Raw genomic sequence first — 24,667 nt, forward strand, 5'->3', positions numbered from 1 at the left:
GGTTCGAACCCCCAAGGTTTGGAATGGCCTGCCGCCGGAGGCGGTTCAAGCACCCACTTTGAACGCCTTCAAGACACATTTGGGTGTTTATCTTGCTGGGATCCTATGATCCCTGCTGACTTCCTGCCCCTGGGGCAGGGGGCTGGACTCGATGATCCTCCGGGGTCCCTTCCAGCCCAAATGTCTATGAAATCTTTTTCTTTCTCCTATTCCAGTTTCAAATTTCTTTGCTCAACTTGAAATTAATCACTTTGGCTAGAAAGGAACTACTGATTCCATAGTAACAGATATTTGTATAATTTTTATTACTTTTTCAAGTCTATCTGGCAAGCTTTCTGGCATTTCTGTCTCTGTTTAGTCTTTTAAGTTTCAAGTGAATTTTCCAGTGGGTTTGGTTTTTTTTGGCTAGAAAGATACCTAAAATCTCAATTGTGGAGGAGACAAACCTCAAAAGAAAATAGAGGAACATTAGTCTATTTTGTATGCTGCACCTAGTCCTTTAACACAAGAGATTTTCAAAATTCATCTTCTTTTTAATGCACGCCAGCCACAATTTTTTTACTTCTCGGCTTCATAATAGTGATACAGCTCCAGTGGAATATTCTGTAAGGGGCCAATGCATTGTGTATCAATTACAGGGATATTCTGAGAATCCACCACCACTGAAAGGTTAAGAACTGTGTACCCAAAGACTAAGACTTTCTTCCAACCATTTCAAGAAGTAAATCTAAGTTACTTTTGCTTAGTTTTACAAAGATCTCCCTCCCACTCCCTCCAGCCATATTTCCTTCTACTAAAGATGTAAATATTATAAAATTCTCCATAGAGACAGAGCAACCTTCAACATATTGGCACAAACTGCCATGCTCCAGGAACTACTAAGCACTAACACATATGAAGTAGCCAAAACTCTAAGCACTGCAGGTGTTTCCTTTACCGGTACTTCTGGAAAAAATCTTTTACAGTGCTGAACCTTTCTATGTGCCAGCTTTCTCTATGCATAAATGATTTTCCTAGGCAAAGTTCTAGAACCTAATACTTGTACAATAGATTTTTTAACATACCATATATCAAGATCAAATTATTAGCAGACAAAATACATTCCAAGCAATTTGTGTCTATAAAGACCCTGGATATTAACAATTCCTTTAATAAAATGCATATCAAATGAAGGGAGAGACATCTTACAAATATCTGAGGAATATTTTTCTTGTCTTTTTCTGGTATTTTAATTCTAGGTCCAACATGAGTTTAGTCTCAGGCCTGCAAATACAATCTATCTACAGGCACAGTATTCTGGAAGAGTATTGTAAACCACAGGAATGTGACCGTTCACACATGGATAAAATTAATTTATGAGACCATGGAAAGAATGCAATGTTCTTAATCATTTCACAGCACTATTTTTCAAATTCTATTCCAAGAATTCAGCCACTTAGATATTAATAACTATTCTCTATCAAATATGTATGTGATCTTACATTTTTGTAACTTTTATACAGCAATAAACCCCATTTTGAACTTCACTCTTTTTCCTATATCTGAACTCCTCTTCCCACTATGAGAAGCTCTGTCTTGGAAATTTGACAACCAAGTTGAACAAACTACATTTTTAGATAAAACCTGTGTAAATGGGGGGGGAAGGAAGGGGGGGCTATTAACAAAAAGAAGTTATAATTTACATATGATAAAATCCAATCCATATCACTAAATCCAAGACAGAACACTACATTAGCTAACAATGTACCTGCTCTACAAAGTAAAAAATGGATGATGGGTAAAAAAAAAAAAATCTTCCAAAATAATGAGACAAGATAACAATATGAATTTCAGAAAACGTGTACAGTATGCTGCAATGAGAAAAGAAGCCTCACACACATCTGCTGGAATTGGACCACATCCAATACTGCTGAATTAAAAAATACAAATTAAGTATGACCATGGCATTTAATAATTTAGGTACTGTTTGTAAATCACCCTTTGGAAGTTTGAAATTAAAACTACCCCTGGCACAAAAGTTTTTCCTCTATTTTGCTCACATATCCATTTGTTATTGAAGGACTACTTGTGTGTGTCACTGTTCCTGATATCAATCAATTTGTTGTTTAAAAAAAGAAAATCCTGTGAGTTGAAAAAAAAAATATATATAGGTCTAGTAATATAGCTATCAGATTAGACAGTGTTTCTTAAAAACTGGATAAAAGGAGTCAACACTACATTACACCCACATATTGCTAAATGGCATACCAATCCAGAAAGGTGAAATGAGAATAATATCCAGAAGCACACAGGAATATTGTATTGAAGGTGAAAGATGAACAGTATCACAATGAAGCCTGATAGATGCATTTAAAAAAAAACTATAAATACTTTAAAGAATTAAGTTGAAGACATACACACAGAAATAATTTACTAAAAAGGGTATTTATAAGGAGTACAATTCTTAGGCTTCATTCCCCCATATGTGAGCTGCTTCCCTGATAAAACAGGATCTGATGTTTAGACTTTCTCCTTTCCATTAGTGATTAACTAGGGAGCATGATTTGCCCATGCATATACGTTACGTTTGTATTTGTATCTGCTACTGATGTGTTATTTACAGCCAAGTCAAGAAAGAGCGCTGATGGCACAGCAAGTATATATAGTCCTTTTGCTATATATTTAAATATCACAAGTCTAGCAGCCCCCTCTTTTAGCCTGTTCATCTCAAGGTGGACATCTTTAGGTGCTGTGCTTTTACAGGTTCTCTCCCACCTCCGCCCAACTCCTACCCCAGCTTCTTGGAACAACCCCAAAAAGAGCACTGAGGAAAACGGGGCTAATCATCAGTAGATCTAAAGGGAGCAAAAGAATCTAGAGAAGCCCAGGCACCTACCTTGCCATCTGCACCTATTAAATATGTCTGAAGAATGAACAAGAGTGAAGCATAAGACTCTTAAATCCTATAATGCACAGATTCTTAAATTCACCTATGACTCTTTCTAGCTGTGCATTTCAAAGAACTTTTAAAACATCTTTATAAGGTAGGAACTTTATTATACAACTACAGAGAGATGGAAAGAAGCTAAGTGACTTGCCTGAAGTTATAGTCAGCAATGGAATTTAACACTCCTGGCTCTCGGTCCTCTGCTTTAGCCTTTATGCAATATTTCTCCCTATGTAGAGAATCCTTAAAAAACACCCTCTGAAACAGTGAAAAAATATAGCTATAAGCATCACTCAACAAAATTTACTCCCAATTGACCATCCTACAAGCACATGTCCTTAGCTACAAGGCCTGAAAATACTGGTGACGAATTACCTCCTGAAATGTAACAGTATTGGATTCCAAGTAGGGAATAGTAAAACAAAGCTGGTAAACTTACTCAATATATTAGCAAGAGATGTATACCATCTGCACAACCACTATGCTTTCCTGTTTGGGTTGCAATGACTATCACATACAAGCTGAAATTCTTGACCTGCTGAAATCAATTGTAGTTTTTTTCACTAACTTCAAGGAGGTTAGGATTTAATCTATAAATCTGAGGTGGAAATATAATTTCTGTGTAAGGTTTTTATTAGCAGGGGAAAAATTTCAAGGAATTTAATTTGACCTATTTTACTTCATACATCAGTTTGCAAACTGTGTGGTATTACCATTTCTTCCAAAAAGCAAATGCCTTTCTTTTTTAAAGGCAAATCAATGTTAGTTACTCAGCCCTTGTAAGCATTTTTATAACATAGAAAGTATTCATATGTCTTAGAGGAAAAAAATATTGAAAAATCTTTTAAATTCAAACTTCAAAGAGGCTATTAACAGTGGATAAAAAATCTTTAAATTATCAGTATTCTCAATAGAAAACCTTAGCATGCTTAGATTAAACTCACTTCACTTACGTTTCACTTCAAAATAAAAGTTAAGTGAACATTGCCTTTTCCACATTACCTTCCTTTCTAGTATATAAATAAGGATGTATTGTAATTTTGCCACACTTATAAATATAGTTAAGGATTTACATTCAATGGTTCGGGTTTTTACGGTAAAGATTAGGCAAAGTGGGTGAAATGTTGAAGAAAAGTCACATGCTGTGTTTTTAAATATATACAAAATCTAATTACTTTTCACACCCTAATACAAATATTAAAGAATCTAAAATTACTCTTCCTCAGATATAGTAGAATAAGAGAATATAGACGTAACAGATATATTACAAATGTAAATGGTTAAGGTGACACGGGGCACATTTTTGGGGTGCATGTAACAAAACCCAGAAGCCTAGGTAATAAAAACAAAGAATTAGAAATATTCCTTTATAGAAAGAAATGGCATAACAGATATTACTGAAACAAGGTATAGAAGTCAAATGAAAATCAAAATCTGTGGATACATCCTATTCAAGAAAAATAGAATGGAAAGTGTGTGAGGCATGCAATTCAGAAATGCAAGACCTGGAATACTCACAGATCAGTCTTTTAAAAGATTAAGAGGTTTCTCAGCTCTGTAACAAACCAGGGAAGTCAAACTGGCCAATGAGGTAAACAAACTTGTAAGCATCTACCTATCTACAATGTGCAGAAAGAAAAAAAAATCACTTTCACTGGCATTTCAATCAAATATGGAAACCTACATAGTGGAGGTGTCATACTGTCATGCATAAAATTTTCTTGAATCTATTATATTTTTAACAAGAAATATCAAGGAAAAAAGTATGAAGAAAAATGTATTAGACTTTATTCTGATAAATGAAGATGATTAGATCGCTGGATGTCAGTCACTGCACAAGTAGAAGCAATTACTATCTAATAATATATATCATGTGCAAACTGAATATTGATGAGACTAATAATATTTTTATATTATATTTATACAGGGAAATGGGTCTGGGGTGTGGGGGGGTGGATCATATATTATATATATACAGCTTTCACATATTATATATTGCAGTTAAGAAAGCCTTACTAGATTGCCCCACATAGCCATTAATGAAAAATGGTTTCCCTGGAAGAACACATATCCTTGGCAGAAAAGAAGCAAAATCAGTAACACAAAACAAAAAAAGGAATTTGATACCAATTACTAGATATTAGCACTTATTAAATTAAGATAGGTGATAAAGAAATACCTATTGCCACTACAGTTAGAAACAATAATGTTTTTTTTAACTGTATCTGGAACAAGAAACCCTAGCAATGCTATCAGTCCATTAGTAGATATGGACAGTGAAGGTGTGAATAATGATGCAGAAATTATTAATATTTAATTATTTAATTAATAGTTATGTTCCAGGACAGATACAAATCAACTATTTTTTTAAAATAAATCAATAACTCAGAATTAAAAAATGTAAATCAGATTTTTTAATTTTTTTCATTTAAATAATAAATATGCTTTCCTTTTAAAAAAATGAATTTAATACAGCATAGGCTAAGGTATAAATGTAGTAGAATCTATTGAAATAATTTAAATAAAATAATATATTCAGTCAATGAGCCTCTACTAAAAACTCTGCACTTAAAGGCTGATTTTCTTCTGTATAAGAATGATGAGAAACATTTAACTTTTGAGGTCAGAAGTTCAAAATACACACATTATTTAATGTATTAGCCAACTGCCCGTCAAGAATGACGGGGGGAGGAGACGGGTGGGGACAAAGCATCACCACCCACCACCCTGCACCACTGCTGCCTTCCTGCTGCAGCTGGCCCTGGGAAACGGCATGATGGTGGCTACAGCCCCTTGCTGGCTGCTGCCACCCGCAGCTTCCTGGGCTTCCCTGCCTGCCTGGAAGGGCCACTCTGGCCCCCAGATCCCCACACTGCTTCAGGCAGTTGGGCACAGCCCGTTCTCTGGGGCAAGGCAGGTGCCAGCCCTGGGCTCTGCACCCTCTGCCACAACAGAACCCAGCGCTGCTACACCCGCCCCCATCCCTGTGCCCAGCCAGATGTGGCACCTTCTGTTGTTTAAGCTGCTGCAGAGCCTAGCAGGGGCACAGTGGAGGTAAATGGACATGGAGCAGCTCCCCTGGGCTTGCAGCTCAGCACCTCAGCGCACGCTGCCCACTCCCAGACCAAGGCTCAGAGAGGAACCAACTGCTTGCCCAGTTTGTCATGACGCCCAGCTCTGCTGAGTCCCCAACGCACCTTGGGGAGCTGGAAGAGACTCACAGGTCAAACCTGATCAGCTCCACGTGGGCCAATCCGGGGATTGCCATACCAATTAATTGTTTAACCACTGTAATTACAACAGGATAAAGAAATAATTTTATAATTGGTATTTCCATCCCTAGTTGGAACCTAACCTCCAACTCCAGCAGGCACTTTCATGTGTATTCCTTGATCAGGATTATCCACTGAGCCCACGTAGATGGTATCAAACTCTTGCTTTATTCTCTTTATCTGAGCTCACCAATTACAAAATTTTATAATTCTGCACCCGTAATGGAGGCTTATTCTCCAGCTCATGGAAAAACAACCATCTGCTCAGTAACTACCAACCCCTTGCATCTGGGTGCTTCAGTTAAATGGCCTTTCTTAGTCCCTTTGTATGTGTACACAGAAGCAAATACTAATTTCAAGTGCTCTATCCATGTCTCTAAACTAAAATACTACAGCACGAGACCAGGGGGTTACAAAAGCAGATGTCATTGATTGTTAGGAGTGAGGGTTTTGGATTGGGGGGGGGGGGGGGGGGGGAGGTGGCAAGGGGAGGATAAAGTTTGTGGTGATGTATGTCACATGGAAAAGTAGTCTTGTTAATTTCTTGTGTGGAGGAGGGATATGGAGGAGAGTAAGGAGCAATATGTGCAACAGAAAGGACCAACACTGGGCCCAAGACAGTGCAGGAAAGGGTGGATAAAAATCAGTGATTTTTTAAGATGCTTTTTTTAAAACAATAAACCTATATAAAGATAGCTTTAATTTAAGATATGTTAAAGCTTAAATATATCATCATGGAATAGGGATTACAATTTCTAATTACATATGATTTGAGACAATATATTCATGTAACCTTTTTAGAAAAGTTTTATAAATACGTCACAACAGGCCATGGACTATATTAGGGGCCGAATCTTATGGGGTTTCCAGAGGCTCCTCTATAGATTAGAAAAGATTAAAGAAAACCACTCTACCCAATGGGACTCCGTGACTAATCTAGAAGATCCCATTGACCATCTGTGTGATGCTTAGTTTTAGTTATCAAAATGTGGATGTGCGTCTCTAGGGATACATCCTTGTTAACAGCAGTATATGGAGATGAGAGATAACAGACCTGATTACCTACCTATCACCCTCGTCTCTGCAAGTTTATGTACACAGAGTCAAGCCCTTATCTTTCTCTAAAAGTGCAACATTTCAAGAAGTTAAGTGAATAAAGGATATCAAACAAACAGGATGCACTGTTTGTAGAAAACAATGATTAAATCAAGGCTTCCTGATCAGTGATTTAAACTGAGATTTAAATTATGATTTAAATCTTTTTGAGTTAAATAAAACCCACCCTTGTGCAGGGAAAGGAACAACATCCTATGAAGTGTAGATTAGTCTCAATTTCAACACCTAGAAACTGGAGAAAAAAACTGTCATGAGTGCAGGTAGCAAAAAAAGGCCCTATTTGGGAATATTTTCAAGAAATTCCTGAATCCCTGGAAAAAAGAGGAACTAGTGCCAAATATAAACAGGGCAACAAAGAGATGCTAGACGTGTGTAGCCTGGTTGAAACAACTTTATGAAAAATGCTTCTCAGAAGGCAATGAACTTGAAGATAGTGATGTATACATGTGTAAGCCATCTGGATCAATTGGTTTATAAATATGCTATTTTTGAACCATTCTTATGCATTGCCTACCATATATTGTAATGATAGTAAGTGATAAATCTCTGACAATAATAGTTATTTTGGGTGAATTACTTATGTATTTCAAAATGTCTATGTTCAAAATCTAATGGATGTGCATTAAATGTAATTTTTTTCAAGCTGTTTTATATCTATAAAGAAAAGAGTTTAAGATAGAACGAGATAACCTTTATGATTTTTTGAATATTTTCCCTATAGAACTGGGTTTGGAAAAATTATATCACTTAAAACTCCAGTTAAAAAAATTTGCTTTGCGAAGGGTCTTTCACTTACAATTCCCCTGCCCTTCCCTCTATAAGTAATGCACTGAGTAATACTCAATTTAAGTGACTTTTTAACCCAACCTTTTTGTTTCAAGGTCCAGCTGTAAGAAGCTATAAACATCCATTACTGGCAATGTCTGCAACTTCAGAATCATCTACTGGTAATACTAGCAGTACTGCAACTAAATATACCTCAGACAATGAGTTAACTGTATTCAAAGAGAGACATTTATTATTAAGTAAAACTACAGAAGAGTTCATAATCAGGTCCAGCAAGACAACATAGAAGAAAAGATTGCTCAGTTCATTTATGCAACACATTCTCCCTTTCATCTTCCCCCAAGATGTATGATGGAATTCAGTAGCTGACTGCTTTGAGCTATTTATTAATAAACTGGCCTATCCTGATGACCATCTGTGAAGAAAATTGTGACAAAATTGATGCGAGTATCACACCTGTAGTAGAGAACATTGGATTAAAAAGAAATGTAGAAGATATGCTGACTACACTGAAACCTATTTCCATAGCCTTGGACAAACTACAAAAAACTGCTGCTGTATTGTGGATGCTGCCAAAATTTGGAAAGAAATTCAAGAAACATTCAATGAACAAATACTCAACAGCAAAGTTAAATTACAAGCAGTAAAGAGGATGGATTAAGCATTTATTCCATCTCATTTTCTTGCCAGTGTTCTTAACACAAGGTGCCAGGGTAGACACCAAACTGCGGAAGAGGAAAATGCTGCTACAACATGGACATCTACGAATCACTCAAATGTGTCAACCATAAAAAAATTTAAGGGCTGGAGATGAACCATTCAAGAAATACATGTTTGCTGAGGATGTTTTTAAAAAATGTCACACCACTGAACTGAGGGAAGGCAATAGCAAAGCACCTGGGACCAGACGCAGTTGAAGTGCTAAACCAGCTACTGCCAGCAGTAGCCTCTTCTGTAGGTGCAGACAAAATATTTTCTTCATTTGGACTGGTTCATTCAAAGCTAAGAAAACAATTGGGAGTTGAAAAAGCCATCTTTATCATCAGTCTATGAATAAAGATGAGGATGAGATTCATGACTTGTAAAAATTCAAAACAGGGTAAACATTTTCAAAACAGCCTAGGTTAAAAAAAAAAAGGCATAAGACACTCAAAGAAATAACAAAATACTTTCTATTACAATAGTAAGTGAAAAGGATGTTAAACTACTAGGCTAGAGACAGAAGTTACACATAAACTGGTTTAAATGATCAGAAACTGGTTTAAACCTGTAACAGAACAGAAGTTCAGTGCACATAAACCAGTTTCAAAATGGCTGAAACTGGTCTAAGATAAATGTGGTTGAATGTGGTAACAAACATAGACAGGGGCCCAAAACATAGAGATTTTTTGGGCTGATACCAATGGCTGATTTTTCATAAGCCAAATCAGCTGATACCAATCCAGTTGCCAATATGTGGCCCAGCAGCTTGGAGAACAGCATCTGGCCGGTAAGTCTGTTGTGGGGGAAGGGACAAGGGGAGCGCAGAACGAGACCCTGTGTTGAGGGAAGGAATTGGGCTACAACTGGGGCAGAGGCTGCCCAGCTGGGGTGGGGCAGGGCACGGGATGGAGCCATGGCTTGTCCGGGGGTAGGGTGCAGGGAGGGGTGGGGGCAGCTTCCGCCAATACATGCACCCCGAGAGGGCACTGGGGGCACATGCCCCCTAGATCTGTGTGCAAGGCAAGGGCAGGCTGGGGCCAGGGGCAGCGCCAGGCTTGTCCTGGCGGGGGGGAGGGGGGGGAGAGGAAGGGACAGGGGCTGAGCCGGGCTGTGCCCAGGACGAGCAGTGGATGTAAGGGTGGGGATATGGTGAATTTTGGGGTGGCTGTAGCTCCCCCCCTGTAGTCCCTCCTCCCAGGGCTGCCACTGCCCACCCTGAGTGCAGCCCAATCCAAGCCCCCCCACTCCCCCCAGGAAAAGCTCAGTACAGCCCTGGCTCCAGCCCGCAGCAGTAACCCACTCATGCCCCATGCTCAGATCCGGAGGCACATGCCCTCCTGGGGTGCACATAGCAGTGGGAGCCATCTCCACTCCCTGCACCCCCCAGAAGAGCCACTTGCAGCTTTGTCCAATGCCCCAACCCAGGTAGGCAGCACCTGCCCCAGCCCCAGCTCCAGCCCCTATCCCTCCTTCATTGCGGGGGCCTCAATCTGCCCCTTCCCTCCCCTCTCTCATTCCCCCACAACAGACTTACCAGCCAGAAGGGTGGGGGATTGGGTTCTATGATCTTTTGAGGTCCCTTCCAGCCCTTTATTTCTATGATTCTATGACAGGTGAGGCTACAATATGAAAGACAAACACAACTTGTTCCAATGCTAACTATATAGCAGAGTTAGGAAAACAGTAGGGAGGGCTGCACAGCATGAGCTAAGGGGATAGATACTAACAAATTTATTCTCTGAACTTTTTCTGTCATGCAAGAGATCTATACTCCCTATACTTTAAATAGATGCACAGTTTTTCCAAAGATGAACATCCTTCATAGCTTCAGCTCCCGGAATTGCAAAACATTTTCATGTTTTGTCCCACTTAAAGTAATACGTTCTTGCTGAACAAAATCCCAGACAACCACATTGCCTAGGAAATCATCCAGATGCACATTTGCCATTAATAAAAGTACTCTTCTCCTGGGTTTAAATTACCACTTTTTTTTAAACATCTGCATGTTTGGTGGATAGGGGAGGGTAAAAGAGAACTAAAGTTTAAAGCTTAAAATGTTCTTCTTGTATTTTAAAAAACAGTTAGCACCTCCAAATCTTTCAGCTCAGAAGGCAGATCTTAACACATTTTATTACAAAGCTTGGAAAGTATTCAGTACTTACATAAAAAGCTCACTGTTATTTCACAGACCTTTCTTTTTCTCAATGGCACTATAAACAGGACAAAATTAATAATGGTATTCTATTGTAATTAGAATTCCAGGCACAATTCCCCACTTCACGTCAGCTTCAAGGAATAAAATCTAATGAAGTTCCTTTCTTTTCCACTGTTTATTATGAAGCAATAATTCATTCTGCATTAATAAACAGTATAGGTTTTTAATACAGCATAGAAATTAGACACCATTTAATTTCACCTGCAAGTAGGACAGGAAACAATATCACAGTCACAAGACTTGCCTCTCTGTGGACTGAAACCTTGTCATGGTGGAGAGGCTTGTGTGTCCCAATGAGCCTCAATGCTGTCACTCAGAATCTCACACTCGCAGCAGGGTCACCCATGGTGAACAGGCCTATGGGGAGGTTCCAGACAAACCATGGTCCAGCCTCAAGTCCTCAACAGTGGATCAGAGAAAAGATGTCATGATCACAACTGCTGTAAAGACAGAAGAAGGCTGCAGCAAGATAGAGGTCTTCTGTCATCTAGTGTTCTCCCTTGCTACAGGGCCCAGATCTCTACCATGTCAAGGTAAGATGGCTGCTGTTTCGACACACCAGCTTCCTCACATTAGTCACATGCAGGCTTCTACCACAAGAAACAACATGTTCTTCTGTACCAAACTCCAAAATCTCTGAAGCAATGGCAGTGACAGACACAGGACGAATGAATCCAGCAGCCTCCAGTCACAAATCTGCATGTAGGTGGCAGTAGCCTGATGGGCATCTTGCACCTGAGTTGAGACAGGGGTGCAACTCAGCAGCTGCTACCAAGGCTGAGATCTCCCCACCAAAAGTCAGCTCATTGGTCAATATACAGAGCTCCCTATGGGCACTAATGAACATCTTATGACCTTCTGTCTTAAGCTCAGCAACAACTAGTACACCACCATCATCAGTGCATATGCCCCAACACAAAAATGCTGACAATGCTGTCAAAAAACAGTTCTATTTCAACCTTGACAACATTCTGACTAATGTACTAATGCTCTCCTGAGCAAGTGTACAGTCTTGTCATCATAAACACCATCTTCAGACAGAGTGACAAGTACAAGACAACCCTTGCTCTAAGCGCTGGCACCTCCTTGACTATGGTATTGTTAGAGTCTGGAATCAGATGGTTATCTATCACATGAGCCTTGCGAGGAGCCAAAGACTGCTAGATAGATCACTGGGCTGTCAGATCCATTCTGAAAATCTGGCTTGCTCTGAAACACTGAAAGCAGGCAAAAGCAAATCTGAAGGACCTTCAACTCTTCAAGACCCAAAGGTCTGTAAGGACCTCCTTACATATCAGCTCCTCAAAGCCAGCCTGTGCCACAGGCAGTTGTATACAACAGTCTTTCACTTCAGGAGTTTTATTACCACAAATGAACATGAATATATGAGCACATATAAGACCACAGTAAAGCTACACCTATATCACAAAACTGAAATCCAGTGTGTGGCATTTGCCAGTCTGCTCAGGAGTGGTTTGAAACAGCAAAGATGTTCCTGTAATAGCTGAACTGCACTAACAAAGCAGTACTGGGAAAAGTAAGGATTCACACAGGAGCTATGAACTCTATAGTGTGCTAAATCCCAAATGGAGTTAAATAGATGCCTGTCCACAACCACTACATTAAACAGAGTGACTCTCAAGAAGGAGCATCTCACATATCTGCAGAAACACTCAAAAAATCAAAATAAAAGACAAACACATTTTTCCCCAAAACATTCTTTTACTGCAAAATGATTATTCAAGTGAAGTACAGAAGTAAAGCTTCCATAGGATGAAAAAACATTCAGTAATCTATAAATTAAGCACTGCTAAATTTCCCTGCCAGTGTATTTACTATCGTGACCAGTAATATTATTTCCAGCTTTGTCAAAATCATTTAGAATGCTAGAAGAGTCCCTTCATTTTAAGTCCAAAATGAAAATTCGTTTCCTTCCCATCAATTGCTCAAACCAAGAACCAAACTTCTACAATCCCTGCTTTACTGTATAATTCTAAAATGCTGTCTTTCACACTACAAGATAAGAGTACCTCAAAAGACAGATCAGCAGTTCCAGAGGTGATCCTAGGTAGAGGTCACCATCTTTGACTGAGACTGGGGAGAAAAAAGATAAGATAGGGCTAACTGGGGAGAAAAAGAGCGTATAGGGCTAACTGGAAACTACAGTAGTTTACAGAGAGGAGAGAAGGAATTATTTGGAAAGGTAAGAGAAGTTAAAGTATGACAACTTAAATGAGATGGGTGCGGCTTTAGAAACATGACAGACTACATTTTTCAGCTGAGCTAGCAGGTTTGGGGAAATCTCTTTTCAAGGCCTGGTCATGCAAAAGGGCCTGCAAATCATTTGACATATGAAGAGATGCAATTCAGAACATCCTACATGCACAGTCCAAATAGTCCAATGGGCAGCTTCTTATCAAGGTAGATAAGCAGTCACACTATTGATGTTCAATAGATTTCAAGAATCTATGTTTCAAATTTTCATATCATTACAGAGAGGTAGTATCTGCACACCCTTACAGTATAGTATTTACAAATCAATTCCAGAGTTGTAGTTCTGACTGAAAGGCAACATTCAAAGTTTTAATGAAAGAGAAAATATATCCAAACTGTCCAAATATTTAATCTGGCTTTTAGATGCCTATAAAGATGGCTGCAAAAAACTCAAAAAATTGTTTTTATCTCCACATAGCTTTTCAGAAAGCCGAAGAGAAGCCTTGGGTCTGTCTGCTAAGGAAAGAACTGCTTCTGTATGTGCGGGCTGACTCCCGATCCCATCTGGGTCGCCATGTGCGAGCCGGGACGAGCCGGGGACCCGTCTTTGTGTGTACACAGGCTGTGGCCGGTAGCCCGGGTACACGGGGTTGGAAAAGACCGCGGTGCGGTATGACACGCTCTAGCTAGAATCAGTCATGGAGGCGTAATGGTTGATTGAAAAGATTATTTACTTACACCCAAGGTGGTCGCGGTGTAGGCTGGTCAGCTTTCCAGGCTCAGCTCCGCTTGAGTTCTCGGTGGAGGACTCTAATACACTCGGTTCCTTGACCCCAGAGTGATTCAGGCTCTGCGGGGTTCAAGAATTCGTTCCCACGGAGCAGCTGTATCTCCGTGAGTGTTATTCAGTTCCCAGGTCCCCCGGAGCTGTTAAACTCCGTGGGCTCGACAATTGGGTCCTTAGGATAGGGATACGTCTGGACTGCGATTGGCAACGGGGAGAGGCTAGAGGTTATATGCCCCGGAGTTGTTAAGGTTCTGAGGGGACGGCAAATAAGTCCCGCGGAGTTGTTGAAGCTCCGTGGGTTCGACAAATTAAACCTCTGTTGCCCTCTTAAGGAAAAAGCTGGGTTCGTATGGATCAGCAGCGCTTAGAGATCTTCACGCTCCTTTCCCGAACTCCACGTGCTTTCTCTCTCTCCGATTTGGGCGGAAACCACCCAAGCCTTTTGTACGGCTAGCAAGCCAATAGCTAGTCACCATGTGTGCTTACATTAAGACCGGCCAATAATGTGGTGCGAATCTTAATACAAATGGCAGTGACTCCTTGCATCGCGCATTGCTATAATGCAAAAGAAATGCACTATGCAAAGAAAGCTACAGAACTGGCGGGAAAAGCTCCTGCATGCGGGGTCTCTGTTGCAGCAGAGCACTCCACCGTGCAAAAGAGCTGCAATTTGGCGGGAACATGATTTAGCGATGCCGAAGCACACTCAAGTAAAAAAAACCACAACTTTGGGTTGTGACACTGTACAGAAAGCAACACAGTAAAAGTAAGCAGGTTTTCTACATCAGGGCTGTCCAACTGGTAGTCTGTAAGGGTTTAATTTGAAACCCCCATGCTCTATCCTAACTACCATTCCCACCATCACTCCAGCTGCAGCAGCAGGTGGGGTCTTTGAGCTCCTCCTCCCTCTTCTGGCTTCCACTTCCTACCCCTGCCACAGAGAGTGATGCAGCATAGCCCACGGTGCCAGGACAGCTCACGGCTTAAGGCACCTCTGTGGTGACGCATGGGAGCCAAGGGTGAAGCCAGGGCACCTGACTCAGTGTAGAGATGGATGGGAGGGGCAACCCAGGGAGAGGGGTGGGGGCAGTGACCTCCTCTGGTGTGGCCCACAGCCACCTAGAAATTCAACAGCCCTGCTCTAGATCATGAGGTTGACCACAGCTAGGGAGGAACCACTCTGCAGCCACCTTTGTACATCATCTCCTTGTCAGGATCCACTCAACTCCTGTGAATCCCCACTGGAAATATCAGCTAATCCCATGCTGGTTCCTCTCATGCAGAAGAAGGTATAGGCTTCCTACCTTCCAGTCTTATTCAGCCCTGTGAAACTACCTCCTAGTCTTGCAGCTCCAGTGTTGGAGACACAGGGGAGAAGCATCACTGTGACAGTGTGCACATATTCAGCTGAGTCATGAATGAGAACATGCATCCATGTCAGAGAAGGATGAGGGAAGGAGATGTACTTAGGTGAACATGAGGATCTGCCCAGAAAATGCTGTAGTACAACTTCAGAAATGTTAGGTGCATGGTAATGTTTGGGGCAGTGAAAGACAAGATTAAGTGAAAAGGGCATAATGCAGAATGAGAAAATCAAGAGGATGATGAAAAATGAGAGAAATCTCACCAAGGAACCAAGAGAATCAGTGAAAAGATGTATCTATAGTGAAAGACTCAAGTAACTTTGTCAAAGCAAAGGTTAAATTTGAGTAGCATCTATCTCTGGGAAAATATATTTGGTAGAGGGTTCTTCAGTCTAGTCAACAGCTGTTTAACAAGTTTCAATGCCTGCAAACTGAAGCTAGACAAATTCAGACTGGAAATAAGATGCCAGTTTTAACCATAAGTAGTTAACAGTTGGAACAACTGAACAGGGACTGTAGTGGATTTTCCATTCCTGGACATTGTTAAGTTGAGCCTGAACATTTTTGTATCCAAGCTACTGGACTTGATGGAGGAATTCATTATAATCTAAAGGCCTATGTATTATTACTACTATCATCCAATCCCCAGTAGATGTTGCATAGTGTTTTTCAGCAATAAATTACAAATCATTTTCTAAAAGTCTAGCATTCTCCCTATTTTCCAGATGAAGAAACTGAGGCACAGGGGTGAAGTGACTTCCAAAAGGTCATACAGCAGATCACTCACAGTGCCAGGGATAGCACTAAGATCTCGCAGTCCGATGCTCTATCTACTAGATAACACTATAGTCTCTTCTACCCTTAAATTATGAAAATGTGAACTTACTTTACCAGTCCAGGATTCTGCTGTTTCTCATGAAGTCAAACGCAAACACCCACAAGAATTAACCTGCAAAAAAATGTAATAGTTTTAATTTAATTGCACTGAATCTGTTGCTGTTAAATCTTCACAAGTTTGTATGAATTGCATGTTATAAAAAAGTTATAGCAGGCTGAATCTTGGCTTATTTTCAGATTGCTTGATTTTCAGATTACTTTGCCAGCCAACCTCCTAAAATGTAATGCATTTGAAATGTAATGTACAAATGTTAACTACAAACATATCACATTCTTCCTAATCAACAACATGCAGAGTACATAACTGCCTTAAGAGACATACTATACACTATGCATGTATGTTTAAAAGTACAACTAAACTAAATATATGTATTGACTTATTTTGATGTATACATTTAATCTATCAATTGCTTGCTCAATTTATGAAAAGTGAATACAAAAATAATTTGTGTAAAACAGACTTAAAAGATCTTTTCCATGCCTAGAAAAAGACAAGGGCTGAAGAACAACGTCTATTAACTGACGATATGCCCCTGCCACTGAACCAATGGAACACGTACAATCAGAGATGTAATTACAGCATACATCAGCTTTAATGCAAAAAAGAAATGTGTTATGCACGAAGAATGGAATCCATGTGGACATGTAAGCAAGATCTTTTTGGGGGGACAGCAGTGTTTTTTGGGGCCTAGCTTGCCTACCTAAGGGTATAAAAAGTAAAGTGGACTCAGCTCGCTCTCTGTTCCTTTGCAATACAGAATCCAGGTGGTATAGGACTTCCAAGTACTGAGGAAAGGTCACAGAATCTATCCTGGCAAAACATACTGAAGACACTGTTATTGTAAGGTAAGTGACCATTATTGATTTCAGTGATTGCCACATGGATTTCATTTTAATTGACTTGAAAGTCATGATCTTTTAATCAGGTAGTGAGTGATAGTAAACAAGGACTACAGGAAAAGTCTATCAGAGGAGGTCTCAGATCCCAAATCCTCAAACAAGGATTGCTGCTGGGTAAAAAAGAAAGGGTGGACTGATTCTCAAGTAGCCTTTTTGTAAATTACTGAAATAAAGATGTTTCTTAAAGATGCTGTTTGAACAAAGTTGAAATAGGCAAATCCAATATAGTATAGCATAACACTAAAACAGAATTCATACAACTGATCACCTATTTAGACCGTCAGTGACCATGTTTGGTATAATGGAAGGCATTTCTTGCTCTGGTAAGTAACCAAAACTCAATTTGCACCCCTCACCATGTAAAATACGCTCAGCATTACTGAGTAATTGGTAATCCATTCATTATTATCAGAATATTATTTATCTGAGTTGATCCAGTAGGGCATTCTACAAAGCCATAAGGTGTAAAATCACTGCTTCAGAGATGTATAAAATCAAAACAATGATTCCATAAACCAATCATTTATGTTTTTTACAGAGAAATGAAATAATAGCTTTCTTCCCAAACTAGAAACATACACTTCCAACTAGGCCTCTTGTAAGGACTACTGCTCTTTGAAGCAGGTGCAGCCCCTTCAAACAACCCAGATGGCCACCCACATCACCAGTGATGATTGAATCTAAAGGGCTTTAACCCACAAACAAGTTATATTTGGAATTTTTAGTTTTAGTCTTCCGCCATTAACAAAATGATCTGCTGCATCTGACAAGATGATGAGCTAATTATAGAGGTGTTGAAGGTTTGGCACCTAAATAGCTTTAGGTGTCTAATTAGAAGCACATGGTATTTGAAACATAAGCAAAAAGAAGCTTTATTGTGGCACACTTATTCTAGAAAAATCACTTGGTAATGCATGTATGATTCACTTCAAGAGTTTAGCTGCCAATCATAAGAGTTCATGTATTAATTTCAATAAAAGAGTCCCAATAAGGCTTTACCTATGGGAATATAGCTCATAAATAACCAAAAACAGAAAAAAGGAAAACAAATTTGATCTGAAGTACAATTTCAAGTAATCACATAACTTTTGTTAAGGCCCTGAGCTCAAAGAGAAATAGAATTATGTTGTCATCAGTTTGCAAGCTAAACTCCAACAGACAAGAATTGCACACTCCCACATGAAAGCAAATGAAGTCTTGAGCAAGTACCCTAGTAGTGTAAACCTGAAAACTAATGTAAACTGCATGCACTAGAAGCATATCCTAATTTCAACAAATATACATAAATCATTTGCAAAAAAGCTAAACCATGGGATTGCAATACAACTGGGAGACCGCATTCTCCTTGCCAATGACAAGTAAAATTGATGGCCAGAAAAGAATTTTTTCCTCTGCACCTAAGACAGTGTGAGCACTCCAACCACATATCCTTTCCATCCAGAGTTATGATGAATGCCTCAGTCACAGAGGTGATAAGAGAGATTAGGTGAACGTTTTCAGTGGCTTCCTCAGTTATCTGGACCTTCATGTGACTTACCCCAAAAAAGAAAACCATAGTAATATCTATCATAGATAACTGCATCTAAAGGCGCATGCATGCATACACAACTCTCATAAAGGCTCTCCATTTCCTTAATGATAATATAGCTTTGCTAGCAACACACAAAATGAAAAGCTTTAAAATGAGGTATTTTCATCTACTGGTAACCCTGCTTAACACATACTGAAGATTCCCTCTTCATTAGAGTAGCTAAATGGGGTTTTTTTAATCCTGTAAGTGATAAGGCTAACCAGACAAAGCTTGCATTCCTAGCATAAGCATTTAAAAAGATGCTGGTCTTTTCAATATCTGGGCTTACTTTCCACAACTACACTCCAAATATCTCATCTGCCTTTTCCCTTTACAACACAAATTTAACTTGACCAGCATACTGAAGTATCAGCCATCCTTTTGCAGAACCCTGGAGAAAAATGCATTTTACAAGACATTTTGAATGTAGCCAGACTTGGCACTAGACAAATTTCTCATAAACAACAAGCATTAAAAAAGCCTTTATCCACCTCCCTTGAATTTCAGCCCTTTCTTAAGTGTTCTGGATGCATTGAAATGGTAGGAAATTAGAGACAGTCACACAATCTGCAACAAATGGCCCCGGGGGGGTATCGTTTGAGTAGAGATTGCATCTTATATATTCTGTAGAACTTTAAACATTTTCAGTGCTCAGGCAAAACCATAAGGTACTAAGCCAACTAGGGCTTCTAAACCAACTAGCAAATACCACCTACATTTCTTCCAAAGGCTGACTCAGTACACAAAACGAAGCATAGGTTCCCACCAGTCCAACTTCCCAGGAAGACATGCAGCTGAATTCTGCGCTACCAAACTTCCCAAGGCATTCACTGACAGTTCTAGGGTGACAATAAGTGGTGCAGCCTGGAAATAACTGAGACATGAATGATAAAAACAACCACCTGAGCTGTAAAGAAAAGAAAAAAAAAAAAAAAAACATTTTCAAGAACTGTTTCTGTAGGAGGCCAAGAACAAAAGTCTTGTAAAAGGTGAACTACCTGAGGAAGAGGCAGACATGGCTACTCTCTTGGGTGAAGAAGTTGGACAGTAAATAAATATCCTGGTCATTCTTTTATCCACACCAGATCAAGCTGCCTTGTTTTCTTCCTGGTTGTTATCTCTACAGGACATTATGGGAAGACAGACATCATCACAGGTCAGTCTGATGGAAAGAAGATGCTAGTACAGTGGTACTGCAGCTCACACTACATCATTATCCACCAAAGTGTTTAAACACATGTACTGAAGAAGAGGGGTGGCCAGATTTGAATTTAGCTGAACCATCCATTATGGGCTTCTAAAAACTCTACAACAGAAACAAATTTAAAAACTTTTTTCCAAGTCTGCCAAAATATATAATCAAATCAACATTAAACACCACTAGTTCGCAGTGTTAACAACGGTATCTGATCTCTACTGCCATAAAGACTTTTGGATCCCAAAGTTTTGGCTTCCATCTAAAAACTTAGATTAGAAAAACAGATATAGATGGACCACTCTTGCTCACGGTAATCAGTTCTACAATTTGATTGGCTGTTATTAAAAAAATTGAGGTTTTCAGACGCTATGACAACTGGCCCATCATAACTCTGTCAGGAATCATTGCCAGAAAAGGGATATTAGAAGTCAAGCAACCATTGGCGAGAACACTAGTATCAATAAAGGTTTCTCTAGCAAGGGCCAGATGCAATATTATTCAGTGCACTTTGAGAAAATAATGTGGCCTTTATAAATAAGTGTGGCCTAAATAAAAAGAGAAGTTTGGATGTACTTACAAAATGGTCTGATACCAACATCTTTAAGTTACAAGCATCACTAATAGGACATAAAAGGTACTCAAAATGAGCAATTACAATGAAAACAAACATTTCCAAACAGAATGATTACTTCCATTTAAAAAAAAAACAAGCAAACAACAAACAACCCACCCAAAAAACATAACCTGCAACAGAGAAATGTATTTGGACCTCACAAATGGTAATGCTTTATGCATGGCCACATTTGAAAGTCATTCTAGCTACAGGCTAAACATTTTCTATTCTAGATCAGTCTAAAACAAGTAGGGGGATTAAATGTTTCACTATTTCCTCCTTCCTTTCTTGCATTTATGACATTTTGTTAGCAATAATTTGTGAAGTGGATGATGTGAATTATTACTACTACAAGTAGTGCCCAATAAAAGAAGCTTAGACCAAATGTCAACAGCATACATTTATGCAAAAAAAAATCCATTTTCCTTAAAACTAGATTCCTAACCACTCTGACCATTAATGAGATGCCTCATGATTCTAAACAGAAGCCATATATTTTCTTTGGTGTTAAATTATAGATTTACTGTGGAGAGAGGTTTTTAAAATTTCCTGTGAAGCTCAATTGTGATCAGGAAGGCCGCCTACACAGCAGAGAAAGTGAGAAAAACACACTTGCAGAGCTGAAAGAAATACTGGTGTAGGCGTACATGGGGGAAGGGAAAGAAAATAACTTGGTCCCAGTGAAAAAGATTATTTTCTTACAGCTGGGGGAGGGGGGGGGGGGAAGGAGAAGGAGAGCATGCATTGCTTGAAGACAGGCAAAAGAACTGTTCTCCACTCCAAAACAAGTTACCAAATGCTAAATCTCCTGCATAAGTAATTAGAAGAATCACTGCAAATTCACATCCTTCACAGAGGCTTTAAGACTGAGTGCAGGAAAGCTGAATTTCCTCAACTGTTTTTCCAGTTCCTGGTACTGAACACCCTCACAGAGTTCAAATACATGCCAGCAATTGTCCAAAGTCTGCAGTCTTGATGCAATAAAATAAAATAATATTGTAGCTGTGATGGTCCAGGTAACGTGAGGCAAGGATATTTAGGGCTGGGGGCAATATCTTTTATTGGACCACCTGCAAAAACATTGGGAGAGATTTTAGACAGGCCTTTGAGCAAAAGTATTCTTCTTCAGGTCTGAGAAAGAAGCAGATGCAGCTTTGAGCTAAGCAACAAACAGAACAACAGCTTGTATAAAACTCCATATGCAAAACTGTCTGCATAAAGAAATGGAGCAGGGCTGTAAAAAGAGCAAAGAGACATCATTAGTATTATCTTAGACCAGAAGAAGGATACTTTCCAATCATGCAGTAGGTCCAATTAAAAAAAATCTCTCCCCTGGAGATCTTCAAAAGGAGACTGGATGCTCACCTTGATGGGTTATTTGACCACAACAGTCTTTCCTGCCCAAAGCAGGGGGATGGACCTGATGATCTCACAAGGTCCCTTCCAGCCCTAAACTTCTGTGAACCTATGTGATCTGTCCTCCTACATTTTCATCACAGCACTAACATCAGTGTTATATTTTCTACCAAAACTCTCTTTATTAATGTACTTTATACAATTTTAGAACTATAAAATATTTTAAATACCCTTCCCCCTGTCTCTAACTTAAAATCAGAAGGATTTTGATGCAACTGTCTCCATTTGATTATCACTACAATTAAGATCAAAAGGATAAATACAGTCTTATACAGCAGGACAACATACACATGCTGAAAATGACAACAATGCTAACAAAAGGCCTATATTTGAACATATTTCACCACTGATGTCAATAACTGTGTGATTTTCAAAATAAACAGAATTTGGCCCCCAAAAAATCAAGACTTTTAGGCCAAATTTTTCAAAATTGGGCACTTAAATCCCATTAGTAGAGGAAGCTCAGATTCCTTCAAGTACAACAGCCTCAACTACCACTGAAATAGCCACTCACCAGTGGCCCCATTCTAACTGAATGAACTTATGTTATTTAAAGACTCAGGAATATATATTCTAATCCATGGAGCTGTACCATAACAATGACTGTTATAGGCTAAATATAAAATTGATGCCATAAACCAACTGACAAATAACTATAGAAAAAACTTTTGCATAGAAACTGGGTTTTTGGTTGTAGCCATGTTGGTCTAAGGACATAGGTAGGCAAGGTTCTTTGAGTAGATGTGATATCTTTTATTAGACCAACTGAGTAGTTGGAAAGAAGTTCTTGGCAAGCTTTTGGGCACAGTCACCCTTCTTCAGCTATAGGAAATCTCTTTGGAGTCTCAGACCAGCAGAAACTGCCTATGCCTAAAGAAGGGTGACTGTGCCTGAAAGCTTGCCAAAAACTTTTTTCCAACTACTCACTTGGTCTAATAAAAGATATCACATCTACTCAAAGAACCTTGCCTACCTATTGCACAGAAACACTTTCACACTGATGGACTGCTAGTCACCCTTTGGACTACTGTGTAGGAATTTCAAATAATTACACCAACTCCTATGAATAAGCAAGTTTACAGACTGCAAAACAGAGGAAAAAGACAGGTATAGAGTAAGATTTTCCAAAGCACCATTACGATTAATGAGTGCAAGTCCCAATGTTTTATGCAAAGTCTGAAACAACTAGAAAAAGAAAACACGTTTCCACTTCCAGACCAACCCTAGAACAAGTAGATTAACCATTCTTCTCCCTTGAAAAGTAACCAACACAAGCCTTTTAGGTTAGAAGGATAAGAGTACTGCAGTAACAAAGGGAGGTAGCAGAAATCAATAGCAGTAGAACCTGAACACACACATACAGATGATAAGAGGAAAATGGAAGGAAACAAGGGGAAAGATATCAGAACATCCAAAACCCCAAAACTGAAATGCTTTACTTATAGGGGAGTTTTAGTAATAAAAGAAGTAGTACAATACAATAGACTCAGTGTAATCTGGCACAAGTGGGAAATGGGGTGTGCCCCTCCTTCAGCTATGCTCCTTGGAGGCGGCGGGAGCGTGGGGAGCTGGCAGCATAGCACTGGCCTTGCCCCCCCACTCTGGTGCACAGGGCTAGATGCGGGGCGGGCAGGCAGGGGGGTGCACGGGGCCAGAGGCAGAGCAGTGGCAGCACGGGGCATTGGGTGCCGATGCTCTATCCCCGCCCCCTGCCCCCCTCCCCATCATTCTTGACAGGCAATTGGCTAGTAAATAGAGAAAAATTCTCCCTAAATTTTGGCATCAAGTCACACCTCCCCCTTTGCCTATTATGAAAGGGGACAAGAGGGAAGGATATTATTTCTGTAAGAATTGAAAATAAAATGTTTATAAATAATTAGGAATGCAGAATGCTTCTACAGGGAAAAATGCATAAAAATAATCTATATTACTGCAAGTGAACTTCATATATCAACTTTACATCCCAATCTTTTGTGGACAATGACAATTTTAGCAGCATATGTTCACATCAACATTTATGAGCTGAAAAACATTTTCCTTCAAAAACTACTGACAAAACACTTTAATCTGTTCTATTCGTTAGCGCATTCCATTAAAAATAAAAACTGGGGCTGGGAGGAGGGTGATTGGAATCAGGGGGCATCATGTGGGTCTGCACACACACATGGCCAGCATGCAGCCAGGCAGGGTCCAGGCAGGGTGGTGAAAGCAGCCCCAGCAGCTGCATGCAGGTAAGTCTACAGAGGGCGGGGGTTGCAGGGCCAGGGCTTGTGGACTGTCTGGGGGGCTGTGTGTGGGGCTGTGGAGGGGAGGGGAGGGGGGCGGGTGCCTGCCGGTGCTGGGGAAAGCGTCCGGGAGCTGGGGCTGCAACAGGGCAGGGGAGGTGCAGGAGGTGCCTGTCCCTCCAGCAGGAGAAGGGGGCAGAGCCGCCCTTCAGGGGCAGCTGGGAGACACTGCAGAGCTGAAACTGAAGGGCACTGGCAGGGCTGGGGGAGGGCAGGGGGGAGGGCTGTGGCTGGGGAATGATGAACACTGGCAGACTGGGGAGGATGTGGATTGGGAGGGAGGGGCACCAGGGAGGGAGGGAGAACTGTGGATCAGGAGCGCAGGGCACAGGCAGTGCCAGGGGGCTGCAGGTCAGTGTAAGGGGTATCAGCAGTGATGGCGGGGGGGGAGGGGCTGCAGGTTGGG

General features: G+C 40.1%; 1 protein-coding gene across 5 annotated transcripts in view; it reads right to left on the reverse strand.

Moving 5' to 3' along the window:
- The window catches only part of SIPA1L1 (signal induced proliferation associated 1 like 1), a 402,079-nt gene that overhangs the window by 283,033 nt on the left and 94,379 nt on the right, over positions 1–24,667 (reverse strand). For 4 of the 5 annotated variants that reach the window (XM_025192115.1, XM_025192109.1, XM_025192111.1 and 1 more), the window contains exon 2: positions 16,269–16,331. The gene's annotated coding sequence lies outside the window, so the exon portion shown is untranslated. Of the gene's footprint in view, positions 1–16,268; positions 16,332–19,747; positions 19,870–24,667 lie in introns of all 5 variants that reach the window. The other variant, XM_025192113.1, reaches the window with a different exon arrangement.

This window comes from Alligator sinensis, unplaced genomic scaffold, assembly GCF_000455745.1.
Source record: "Alligator sinensis unplaced genomic scaffold, ASM45574v1 scaffold718_1, whole genome shotgun sequence".
NCBI lineage: Eukaryota > Metazoa > Chordata > Crocodylia > Alligatoridae > Alligator > Alligator sinensis.